General features: G+C 41.2%; 1 long non-coding RNA gene across 1 annotated transcript in view; it reads left to right on the top strand.

Annotated features, from left to right (window-relative positions):
* The window catches only part of LOC142071465 (uncharacterized), a 108,025-nt gene that overhangs the window by 82,685 nt on the left and 12,096 nt on the right, over window positions 1-13,244 (top strand). The window contains exon 4 of the long non-coding RNA XR_012667497.1: window positions 10,129-10,338. This is a non-coding gene — a long non-coding RNA (uncharacterized LOC142071465). The remainder of the gene's footprint in view (window positions 1-10,128; window positions 10,339-13,244) is intronic.

The raw sequence follows: 13,244 nt of genomic DNA, 5'->3' as shown, positions 1-13,244 counted from the left end.
ATGTCCATTAGGTTTCCATACACAGAAGCTGTCACTTTTTCCAGGGCAAAGATGTTGGCCTTTCCTTTAGTGCTTTGATAGGCAGCCTGACTGATAGGTAGCCTGACCACATGCAGTCACAAAGAGTTGGAGCTTGAGATTTCTGGCTCCCTTAAACAGAACAAATGCTACTAGGCTGCAGAAAGAGTAATTACAGATTACTTTCAGGATCAGGAGGCAGCAGTCTTGCTCTGAATATTATATTATAATGTCAGTAGCTCAATTGGCTCCCATCATTGGAGCACATTGAAATTTTCTGGCAACACAGTGCTGTGATTTTCCCTTAGTCTCTTCACATGCCTAATTGGCAAATTGGAGTAAGTACGCAAGCTTGGAAGAGTTATTTTGCCCAAGTTTGGCTTTCTAACTAACAGCTGGCTGTAGCTCCAGGTCCAAATAGATTGCTTTGGACATTTAGAAGAAATGCACGCTTTGCAACTGGCCCACTGGATGTCACTGTGATGCTCTGCAGAAATTCAACTCTAATGAGATTTATCTGGCTGCAAACAAGATTAATAAAAACAAGTTTGGAAATGTCAATTTCAGGTGTTAAGCTTAGTTCTACTTCTAACTTCTTTCTTTCTGAAGCTTAATGATGTTTTGCTTTGGCTCTCGACCAATAGCCCTTGCTGATGATCCAGAAAGTAATATCAGCATTAGTCTTTGCAAGATATGGCTTACCTGATATCTTTCCTTGAGTGGAGTTAAAGTGATACAAGCACAAGATGGGATGGAGAATAAATTCTGTGAAAATAGCTAAAGCTGGAGAAAACTGAAGGCTAAACTGATTTAGGAGGCAGTTGTTGCTTTCTAATGAATAATATTACACAGCACTTTTCATCCCTAGATTTCAGGGTACTTTACAAAGAAGAGAAAGATCATATCTCCTATTGTACAGATAGGGAGCCCGGCGATAGAAATAGGAAATGACTTGCCCATTGGTACATAGAAAGTTAGTGACAGAACCAGGAGTAGCACCTAGGGCTTCTGATTTCTGATTCTATATCCACTGAACCACACCACATAAGCTGAGGCCGTGCCACAAGGAAAAACATACGGATTAAGAAGTGGTGATCAAGAGCAAAAGGAATTAGAATACAATACCCGTAATTAGTAAGACAAGTATTTTTCATCTCTGATTATTCTCACTAATGAGGAGAAGTTTTCACTCCTTGAATTGTAGGATTTACGAGTGAGTAGAGGCAGCCAGAAAGACGTAGTAATCAGCGAACAAAGAGAGAAGGATATTTGTGCTTCGTTCACAAAGTTCAGTCTGCCTGAACCAGATCCTGGGCTGGTGCTGCGTGTACGGACGCTGCACACTAGAAAAATGAGAACCAGCAACTGCAGCAGCACAGGGCATAAGTAGGGTCAGGCTGCTTCATATTCTTTGGTGCAGGGGATGCGGCCTGTGACGGTTTAGGTCCTTACGGGGGCCCGCATGTATCAATGAGCAGCACACCCGGACCCAATGTACTCTTAGTAGAAATAGGTTGTGTCAAGGGGCTGGACTAGGACCAAACAGAGCATTTCTTGTGCACATTTTTTGGAGGGGATCATTAGGCCTGTCTCAGGTTGAACCACTTTAACCAGATGGGTATAGTTAAAGTGGTACAACCCCCCTAGTGCAGACGCAGTTATACCTGCATCGGTGATCTTCCTGATAACACCATCCTGGCTACTATGGATGTAGAAGCCCTCTACACCAACATTCCACACAAAGATGGACTACAAGCCGTCAAGAACACTATCCCCGATAATGTCACGGCTAACCTGGTGGCTGAACTTTGTGACTTTGTCCTTACCCATAACTATTTCACATTTGGGGACAATGTATACCTTCAGATCAGCGGCACTGCTATGGGTACCCGCATGGCCCCACAGTATGCCAACATTTTTATGGCTGATTTAGAACAACGCTTCCTCAGCTCTCGTCCCCTAAAGCCCCTACTCTACTTGCGCTATATTGATGACATCTTCATCATCTGGACCCATGGAAAAGAAGCCCTTGAGGAATTCCACCATGATTTCAACAATTTCCATCCCACCACCAACCTCAGCCTGGTCCAGTCCACACAAGAGATCCACTTCCTGGACACTACAGTGCTAATAAACAATGGCCACATAAACACCACCCTATACCGGAAACCTACTGACCGCTATTCCTACCTGCATGCCTCCAGCTTTCACCCTGACCACACCACACGATCCATCGTCTACAGCCAAGCTCTGCGATACAACCGCATTTGCTCCAACCCCTCAGACAGAGACAAACACCTACAAGATCTCTGTCAAGCTTTCTTACAACTACAATACCCACCTTCAGAAGTAAAGAAACAGATTGATAGAGCCAGAAGACTTCCCAGAAGTTACCTACTACAGGACAGGCCTAACAAAGAAAATAACAGAACGCCACTAGTGGTCACCTTCAGCCCCCAACTAAAACCCCTCCAACGCATTATTAAGGATCTACAACCTATCCTAAAGGATGACCCAACACTCTCACAAGTCTTGGGAGACAGGCCAGTCCTTGCCTACAGACAGCCCCGCAACCTGAAGCAAATACTCACCAACAACCACATACCACACAACAGAACCACTAACCCAGGAACTTATCCTTGCAACAAAGCCCGTTGCCAATTGTGCCCACATATCTATTCAGGGGACACCATCACAGGGCCTAATAACATCAGCCACACTATCAGAGGCTCGTTCACCTGCACATCCACCAATGTGATATATGCCATCATGTGCCAGCAATGCCCCTCTGCCATGTACATTGGTCAAACTGGACAGTCTCTACGTAAAAGAATCAATGGACACAAATCAGATGTCAAGAATTATAACATTCATAAACCAGTCGGAGAACACTTCAATCTCTCTGGTCACGCAATCACAGACATGAAGGTCGCTATCTTAAAACAAAAAAACTTCAAATCCAGACTCCAGCGAGAAACTGCTGAATTGGAATTCATTTGCAAATTGGATACTATTAATTTAGGCTTAAATAGAGACTGGGAGTGGCTAAGTCATTATGCAAGGTAGCCTGTTTCCTCTTGTTTTTTCCTACCCCCCCCCCCCAGATGTTCTGGTTTAACTTGGATTTAAACTTGGAGAGTGGTCAGTTTAGATGAGCTATTACCAGCAGGAGAGTGAGTTTGTGTGTGTATGGGGGTGGGGGGGATGTGAGAAAACCTGGATCTATGCAGGAAATAGCCCGACTTGATTATGTAAAGAGTTGTCACTTTGGATGGGCTAGCACCAGCAGGAGAGTGAATTTGTGTGGGGGGGTGGAGGGTGAGAAAACCTGGATTTGTGCTGGAAATGGCCCACCTGTTGATCACTTTAGATAAGCTATTACCAGCAGGACAGTGGGGTGGGAGGAGGTATTGTTTCATATTCTCTGTGTGTATATAAAGTCTGCTGCAGTTTCCACGGTAAACATCTGATGAAGTGAGCTGTAGCTCACGAAAGCTCATGCTCAAATAAATTGGTTAGTCTCTAAGGTGCCACAAGTACTCCTTTTCTTTTTGCGAATACAGACTAACACGGCTGTTCCTCTGATACCCCAGTATAGCTATTCCCATATGGGAAGGGGAATCAGCTATACTGGTATAAGGCACCTATGTACTCATATAACTGTACTCACACTAGGGGATGTACTGGAATAACTATTTTGGTAAAAAACACACCCTAACTGAAATAGTTAGAAAAACTGTGTGTGGACAAGGCTTTAGTCTCAAAGTCATCACCTAAATAGGGCTTAATCTACTAAGGTTGTATGATGTTTGGGGCTGGGACTTTTTTCTTCTTCTCTGTTTGGACAGCACCTTGGACAATGGGGTCCTAATCCTGGATCAGGGCCTCTAGATGTCACTGCAATATAAATAACAGTAAGAGCATACCTGTAGGACCTAGTTAGTCCTCTCATAGAAGTACATGGCAAAATTCCCAGTGACTTAATTGGGATAAGGATCTGGACCAGAATGCATTTGCAGGGCAGACTGAATTTCATTTCTGATCTTCTAGGAAATCCAGTGTGCAAGCAGGTAAGAATTGCTGGGATGTAAATAGCTCCAAGATACATTTGTTTATTAAATAAATATGAAAAAATGGTTTTTATTCTGAAAGTACTTCTGGATGTGTTTCAACTTGACTTCTCTGTACAAAGCAGGATCCCAAGCCTTTCCTAGTTATAACATAAATCAGGAACTGGGAATTGCATGACTTGGAGTTTTGACACTTGTCACTCAGAGAAGAGAGTCTCCCCAAAGAGATTTAGTGAAGGTGTAGGGTATGTTCTCATGTTCCAAACACAACAATGGTACTTAGCACTTAAAGCACTTTACAGTGTCAAAGCCCTTTATGAGCATTAACTAAGCCTCATAAAACCACTGCAAGACAGTAAAATAAATGTTATCACCAATTTATAAATAGGAAGATGACAACAGCATGGGTAAATGGCTGGCCCAAGGCCACACAGCCAGGATTACAGACTTTGGAGCCCCTAACTCCAAACTTCTTGCTTAGACCACACCCCCGGAACTAAAATATCAACCTATAACTCACGACCTGGGATTGCAGCATGAGAGAGATGAATGACCAAATAGGAATTCCAAACCTGTGAAGGCCAATAGCTAATTTTTCTGCAGTACAGAGCCATATTCCAATTCTATGTGATTGTGTTACAATGAGGTCACCGATGCATGAGAGCTGCCTGGGAAGTTCCATCATTGTACACATAATCCCATGTGTATGGTTAACCACTTTGAACAGGTGATCGGCCGTTCTATCTGGCTATGCAATAAGAAGCAGCGACTGCATCCAGCCAGATCCCTATTAGTTACACAAATGTTATTCCACATCAGGGTAGTAACTTGTCCTCAGTATAGACTCAGTCCTGCTCCCATTGAAGCGAAAGGAAGCAAGATCAAGCTCTGTGTTAACACAAGATCCATCTCTTTCAAGGCCTGATCCAAAATTGATTCAAACCAATCAGAAGAGGCCCACTGACTTATGAACTAGACTAAATTTTGGTCAAACCATGTCCCGTTTTGGAAACTTGGCATCAAAACCCCATAAGACATCTGAATGTGCTGATAACTTTTTTTCTGGAGAATGGAAGAATCTGAACATGTCAACAGTTTGGCACAGAAGCAGTTGGGAACCCCCCAGCACGCGCCCACACACACACATAATTCCAAACTTCAGAGCACCACAATGCTGTTTTGAAGGCAAAATTGAGTGCCTTAGATTGATATTACTATCAGAAATGCTGCAAGTGTTTCAATATATTTGTCAAATGAAAGAATGACAAAATTATTACTACAGCTTTAGATATTTCCATAATCACACAAGAAGGACCACCTGTAAAGAAAGCTCAAAGTTACGCTGTCATTGTAGGACCAGAGAAAGTGTCAACATTGATTTAAGAACAAAGTCACACAGCTGACTTTATTTGTTCCTGATCTTCCTCTGTGATATTTCAGTGTGTTTATACAGTGTTACCCCAGGCTGACATTTTCTACGTGTCCAAATTAGTTTAATTTAAAATTGCAATGCATTTGAAGACAGTGAATTACAGTTCATATGCAATAATCTTCCAGACATTTTCACTCTTGCCAGTGATTAGCTCTTATTAACACCACTAATGACTGAATTTGAACAGAATGTTATTTCAAATTACATTAAACTGATGATAAGCACAACATTTCAATTGTTTGGAGTTGAGGTGGAAAAATGAGTCCCTGAAAGCTGAATATGGATTTTTCAGCAAATCAGAACACTAACTATGATGTTTGTTTTAGACTTGAGAGTCTAGACTGAGAAAATACTCTGAAATGTGTCACATTGTCATTTAAAAATGTATGCTTCTAAAATTATGAAAAATATTCTGGATAATAAATAAATCCTTTCAGCCTCGAAGGGCTCCGAGTGGTAAGGATGAGTGAAAACAGAGTTTAAGAATATGGGGAAAGTGGTTTAAGTAACAAGACTGAATAGTAAAGCCCATCAAAGCCATTAAAGCATAAACCAACAGATTTCCAAAAGTGAGAGTCGAAGATTATTTAGCAGGGTAGAGAAGCTTTGCAGGACCCATTTCAAATGAGGGATGGAACAAAAGAATGAGCAATTGCAGATTCAGTGGAGATTTATTTCAGTGGAAGGGAAAACACTTGCTGTGATACCAATTAACCAACAAGATGAACTACGTCACAAACCCGCAGTATTAAAAATGTAAATCCCAAGCCCAAGGGTGCCTGAAATGCAGGTCAGACAATTTGAAGAGAGAATGCATAAAGAGATAACAAGAGCAGCATTCAGTCTGCACCGCTTGCCTGATTATCTCTTTGCCTTCATGCCTACCATACCAGCTCACAATAGGACAGTGTCAGTGAAAGGAAGCAAGAGGACTCGCAAATCTGGAGAAGCAGCCCAGGAAGTGTGATAAGTTGCTCAGCTGCAGACCACAGAGACCAAGACAATGAGGGGAAGGAGGAGAAGGGGATATAAAAGACATTCAGGAATCTCAGTGAGAACAGGTGTAGGAAGAACAAACGTGAAGGAATCATTGCTCGGAATTCCAAATCCTAGGCCCCAGTCCTTCAAACACTTACAGACATGCTTCATTTTAAGTATTTAAGTGACCCCATTGACTACAGTGGAACTTCTCACATGCTAAAAATTAAGCACGTGCACAAGTGTTGGCAGGATCAGGGCCCAAAACATCACACTAGGGAGGACCCTGAATCCAATTGCCAGATCTCCACTCCCCTTGAATTTTGGATTCAGATCTGGAAACCAGTTGGGGAGCCCAGGCCCATCTTGACATCACAGTGTCAATCATATGCCGACCAATAACCATAACAGGAAGTAGTCCAGTTCTCACACAAGACGAATTAGGGGGTATTTATGTTTACTCAGGTTACCCTTAATAGTTCTAAAGGTAAATACAGTTTATACGGATTTTTAATCACAGATTTAATTCTAACTGTTGTGAAGTATTTGTTATACAGCAAGTGGAGGAATACTAAAAGCCCCTGAAAGCACAGGAAACACAGCCTGATACATAGGACTGTATTGCCATAAAGCAAACCTGGAACACTGAAACATTATCTTTAATAATCAGAGGTGTTGCTTCACTATTTTAAATCTATGTTATCACAAAGACTTACTTCTCTTTGATTTATAGTGGAGAGATTATCATTTGAGTTAAATGAAAGTTCATAGGGAAAGGAATCCTAAATAGGAATAATTGAAGAGATTCAAGGTTCATTTGCGTTTATATTTATCACGCCAATAGTCTGAAGAAATGCACTTATTTAAAGGAAAATGACAGACCATAATTTACAGACTTTGCCTTTATGGCATCACTTTATTATATATCTCATAATCAGAAATGTTAAGCTTAAGCAGTAATTTATACAAACCGTATTGTCAGAGTTATAAATATCACTAAGCACTAGACTTATGTATCAGTGTCATGCAAGTTGAACCTTTGGATGTAAAGAATTACCCATAATGAAAGTATTCTGTAAAGAACATACTTAGTCCCATCTTTTCCAGTGCTGTTTCATACACTGTGATATACAACTTCTATTGCTCCTTCACATTTTTAAAGTCACTTTCTACAATTCTGGTAGCACATAACTCTGAAATGTTAGGGATAGATTTATAATGCTGCTAGATAATTTGGGTCTTATATTGAAGTAAACTAACACACCTTTAGATCTTCTCGATGGATATCTACGTACAGAAAATATGACGAGTTGCAGATTAAAATAACCGTATTTTCCTTTGTGAACAAAGAATTCAATATTTTTGCAAAACCAATGGCCTTTCAAATATTGTCATGGTTGGGATTGTAATTTTTGCATGCTTCTAATGTTTGAACTGATTCTATTTAAAATGCCCCTGCATTGCAAGGAAGGGAAAAAGCTAACCTGAACAGGGGTTCAGTAATACTGCTTGAAGCACTATAATATTTAAAAAATGCTTACTGCCCCCTCCACCACCACAGTCTAAAGTCATTTTGTCCATTGGCTGCATGCCAAAAACAAGTCTTTGACCTGGTCAGGAATTGCGGCAGGGAGTCCAATTAGCAGATGCGGGAAGGCTGTTGGAGAAAAACCAGACACTCTTGTTTAGGGGTCCCACCCAAACTCTTGCTTGAAAGTAAAGATGGTCAGGCTAGTAGCAGAGGAGCTGCAGCTGTAGATTGTCTGCATTAAAAGTGAATTAGTGGGATGTGAATTTATAGGCTGATTTCCTTCATTTGCATTGCACTTAAAAAAATCTAAATGTCTAATGTTGCTTGTGAAGGTCTGGGTTATTCTTCATGCTGACCACTAGAGGGAGAAATTAGTCAAGGTAATAATGCTGTTTTGCTTAAATTACTATATAATATTTCTGGGTGGAAAAAAACCACCTTCAATGAGGCAAGTGCCAATCAATATCCTACCTATTTCTTTGTATCTTCTGTACCTTAACAAAGAGCTATGGCTGGGAGGTTTACCCTCCATTTGTTAACTCTTCGTATTCCACACAACAAAGCTGAATAATAAGCAACAGGTTTTCCTTTATTTTGGTAGCCATTGAATTTTAATGATATTCCTCTGTACACTGCCAATTTTGCCTTAGATATCCAAACCACCCTCCCTCCATATCAGCAGTATTACCTACACACCTTCACGTTTACTGGAAGAATACCTAAAATACCGCCAGTGCTGAGGTAACTGTTTAGTTTTCAAAGGCGAGGTCTGAAGTGTGATTGCTTGTAGTTGCAGTTGCTGAAATTATTACATATGCAATTAGTTTCTCTTGCTGCTTTAAATGTTAGATGAGAAAATCTAAGGGAGCCTTTTTCAGGAAAGGTGTAGAGCATTCAGCGTAGGGTGACCAGATAGCAAGGGTGAAAAATCAGGACAGGGGGTTGGAGGGCAATTGGCACCTATATAAGACACAGCCCCAAATATTGGGACTGTCCCTATAAAATTGGAACATCTGGTCATCCTAATTCAGTGTAAGAGCAGGAAGGAGAAACGTTACTGTTTTTAGATGAGAAACAGGCACTTATAAGCAAAAAACTGAAGAAGTGGGATGATACATTTAATGAAAAAGCCTGTGGATTCAAAACCCTGCATTTTATTATCCAGCTGGGATCTCTCGTTACTAAATAAATCAAATTTCACAAATTATTTACAATAATAAATGACCGGTCAGCCGCATTGTGAAGCTGCAGCCATTCGGAACAGGGTGGGCTGTGAAACGGAGACGCTTTCCAATATCTGAAAACCTCTCTCTCAAAATTGTAATTGCTTAGGGAAAGAGATTCTCTACTTCATAAAATGTTATGTACTGAAAAGTGAGCGACTCATCATTATGGGGAGATTACCTCTTACCGGTAATGCAACTTTCCCTCCAAGGGGCAGAAAAGTTGGGGCCTGATTCTGCTCCCATTAAATGGGAGGTTTGGGAGGTTTGCCATTGACTTCAATGCAAAAAGGATCAGATCCTGGCCATTTTTATTGGCTAAATGTCTTATGCATTCAGGATATATGCTGTTACTAAGACTTATGCTGGTAATAAGGGACATATTGCTTCATATATAATTACTTCCATGAGTATCGAATACAAAGATATTTAAGTGCAGTGAGCCAAATTCATCCAGGCTGCAACTCCACTAACTTAATAGACCCACACCAGGGACACATTTGGCTCAGTGTGTATAGCACAGCTATATAAATAATTGCACAGAATCTAAACAAGCACCCTATATTTACTGACAAACAACAAAAGACTATTTAGATATACATCAGCTGCACATACCAGCGTAAAATAATATAGGAAATATATTGGTTTAATTGTTCTAGTACAATCAACTGATATTAATACATTGTGAAAGGATCCTTACACGTACTGTACATAGGATTTCCTTAAAGTGATACAATCAGCGGTCATTAAATATATATTTTAAGGGGATTTTCATTTCATATACCATGTAGCATACTAATACTCTGCATGGTATCCAAGCAACTGGCAATCTTTAATGTATTTATCATCACCACAACTGTTATTCCCATTATACAGATGGGAGACTGAGATACAGAGACATGCAAAATCTCAGGCACAACGGGGAATTGAACCTGTAGCTCAGAAGTGCTCAGCCAGCATGTGAACCACTGGACCAGTCTTCCTCATATGTAGCAGCATACCATGATATGGAACAGATTTTCCTACGATCAGATGGTTGCCTGCCTTACCAATACAATAATTGGTCCCATAAATTCATGCATTCAGGTAAGTCACGGCTTGTTCTTCCTTGTCTGCCTGATCAGCAGAACCCCATTGTTTATATCTGTCTATATTTGGTGTTTTTATATTTACTTCTGGCTTTTTCTAATCTATAGAAAATGCACCGAAGACACCGTGTGCCATGGATTTTAAACAAAATATAGAAACGGAAAATACTGTGCACCGGCCATGGAATTTAAGGCACAGAAGTTTATCCAAAAGTTTAAAAAAGCAAATGCTATTTAATTTTTAGTACTTTGCTGAGGTAGCGTGTGCCATCAGTTTTACAAAGCCACTGTTTGCTTACCCTGGCACAGAATAGCAGAGGTCTAGCCATATACGGGCACCGCACTATTTCATGTGCCAGCAGTGTCAAGAGTTACCAAGTTTTAGTCGAGCCTGATGAAACACGACAGGGCATACATTATGGTATCATAATGCATGCCTAAGTGCATTTGCCAGCTGCATTTAGGTGCAATGTATAGCTCAGATATCACTGGAATTCTACAATGTTTTTTTACCTGTGTGCAACAACTATTTTCTCAGTACAATTTACATACCACATAAATTAAGTGACAAGAAGACAAAAGTAGTAACATTTAAAAAATAAATATCGACCCCCCAATGAAAATCAATCCATGGCAGAGTTACTGAACTCGCTAGTTTTTTGAGGGGAATCCCTCTTAGCATTTTCCCCTTCTTTTTTAAAGCACTTCTACTATTTTATCTGAATATTTATACAATATAGTCTTTAGGAACCTGCAGGAGACAAACGCCTATAACAGTCCTCATGATGGTGACAATTTAAACCTAAGAGGCTCTGATATTACTGGGAATCCGTTTGAAGTTGCTGCAGCTTGTGGAAATCCAGCGGTTCCAGAAAAAGAGACTTTTCAATTAAACAACATTATTCTTCTCATCAAAGACAGATTTTTGCAGACTTTTAAATTGGCTTTAAACTGCCAGTATTAATCGAGTAGTAGAGTTCACCCTTGGCCTTTCAGCGCTGAAGATCCAAGCCCAAATTTGTCTCCGTGCCAAGTGGATAGCACGTAGGAACCGGAAAGATGGCTTATTTCTTTTAAGGAAGAAAATGAATGGACAGCAGGCACAAACTTATTAAATTGTTCCAATCTGCTCTTATTGACACGTATGTGATTGCTGCAAATGGACTCAGAACTGAGAGAATTCCAACAGCAAAGCAGCATGATTCTCACCAGGGCTCCCTGGCTGAATCTTAGCGCACCGCTCTTCCAGCAAGGTTCAGAGGTCTTTTTTGCTCTGACCCCAAATCTGCTCATCTCTTCCAACTCATTTTCAGCTCTGACTATGTGTCTGTTACCCTGCTCAAAACCATTAACCTGCCTGCCGTGGGCACTTGGACCAGACCTCTAGGTCTTGTCTTTCTTCACGTTGCCCTTCAATTAAAAATCCATTTAAAAACAAACAGCCCGCCTATGTGCTACTCCTTCCTTAGCATATTTTAAAGACATCTATTTAAATGCCCCAGTGCTAGGGTACGTGATATGTATGTTGCTCTTCTTTTTCCTCATAATCGAAGGGTGAAAGAGTCAATCATGACAGAATTTTCCTCATCCTTCTTCCCCACCCTTACCTGTGTCTGTCTTTCTTTGTCTTTGTCTCTCTTTGTTCTCTTCCTGCCCCTGAGGGAGACAATCACACTGTGTCCCTACTCTTCTCTCTGCAAACCTCCTGGTGCATCTAAACCAGAATACTTAACTCATGCATGACTAAGACCCAGAAATGGGAGGAAACATAGGGAACCTGAATTCCCCCTACAGGCACCTGCAATGTGGTTGATATGCAAATTTGGCTCTGCTGCTTTGCCCCAGGAGACAGTTAGAGGATGTTGGACCTACCAGTGGTTACCTTGTCTAGGTACATGGGCTGAAAAATGCCCACAGAAAAATCACTGACTCTGCTACCTGTACTGCGAGTACTCTACAGCCAAATGTCATATTAACTAGCTGTTGATATGACATGCTATCTAGCTGCCATGCTATCTATCTAGCCCAGCTGTCTGCCTTGGAACACCTCCTGAAACTTACCACCATGCATAAGGGGCTTTTGTGGAAGGGTTATGTCATGCTTCCTGCTTAGTCACTGCAGGGTTTGCAGTGAAGTGAACCACTGTACCTGGTGGACCCTCTATAGCTGCTTCCAGTCCCTGTGGCTCAGGCCCCTCCTCTTATACCTCACAGCCAGAAGTCCTGGAACTTCATGTAACTCCATTCATTTCAGCCATCTTACAAATACTTCCACAAGCTGGAAGAAGAGGAGGAGGCAGAGGCTAAAAAGGAATCAGCCTCCAGAATTTGGTGAGATGCAGAAGCTTTTTCATAATATCTCTGACTGGTCTCTTGTGCCCTTGTGAGGAAGGGGAACTCCTCCCCTGAGGTCTCTAGCTTTAAAGGGAAGGTTGAGTTTCATGTTTATTGCTGGAGGTTGAACCACAGCCATGAAGCTGCTTTCGTCCATCCTGCAGATCTCCTTGCTGTCAGACTCCAAAACCAACCATGGCAGGAACTGTAATTGTAGAGAAGGACGGGGATTACAGCATTTTCCCCATTCCTCTGTCAAGGGAATCCTGTGTCCATTTCTGTAGGTGAATCCAGGCTGCTAGTTCTTTCTACCTAGGGTTCATAAAAGATGTTCAAACTTCCCGAAGGATTTGCTTAGATACAAGTTTAATCTCATAAATTGAGGACCCCCTCCGCAACACCCTCACTAACTTTGCCTTTCAGAAGACCTTACATTCCACTAGTTGGATGACTTGGAAGAGCCTGGTGGGGGCCTCAGAAAGCATACTGCTTATAATGCCATGCAGTTAATAGCTTGTGGCAACTCCTGTTCACCAAGGGGTCCAAATGGTTCGAACTTGCCAGTATCCC

Source organism: Caretta caretta, chromosome 3 (assembly GCF_965140235.1).
Source record: "Caretta caretta isolate rCarCar2 chromosome 3, rCarCar1.hap1, whole genome shotgun sequence".
NCBI classification, from domain to species: Eukaryota; Metazoa; Chordata; order Testudines; family Cheloniidae; genus Caretta; species Caretta caretta.
Note: the sequence above shows the minus strand (reverse complement) of the source record. Positions and strands in the feature narration are given on the sequence as shown.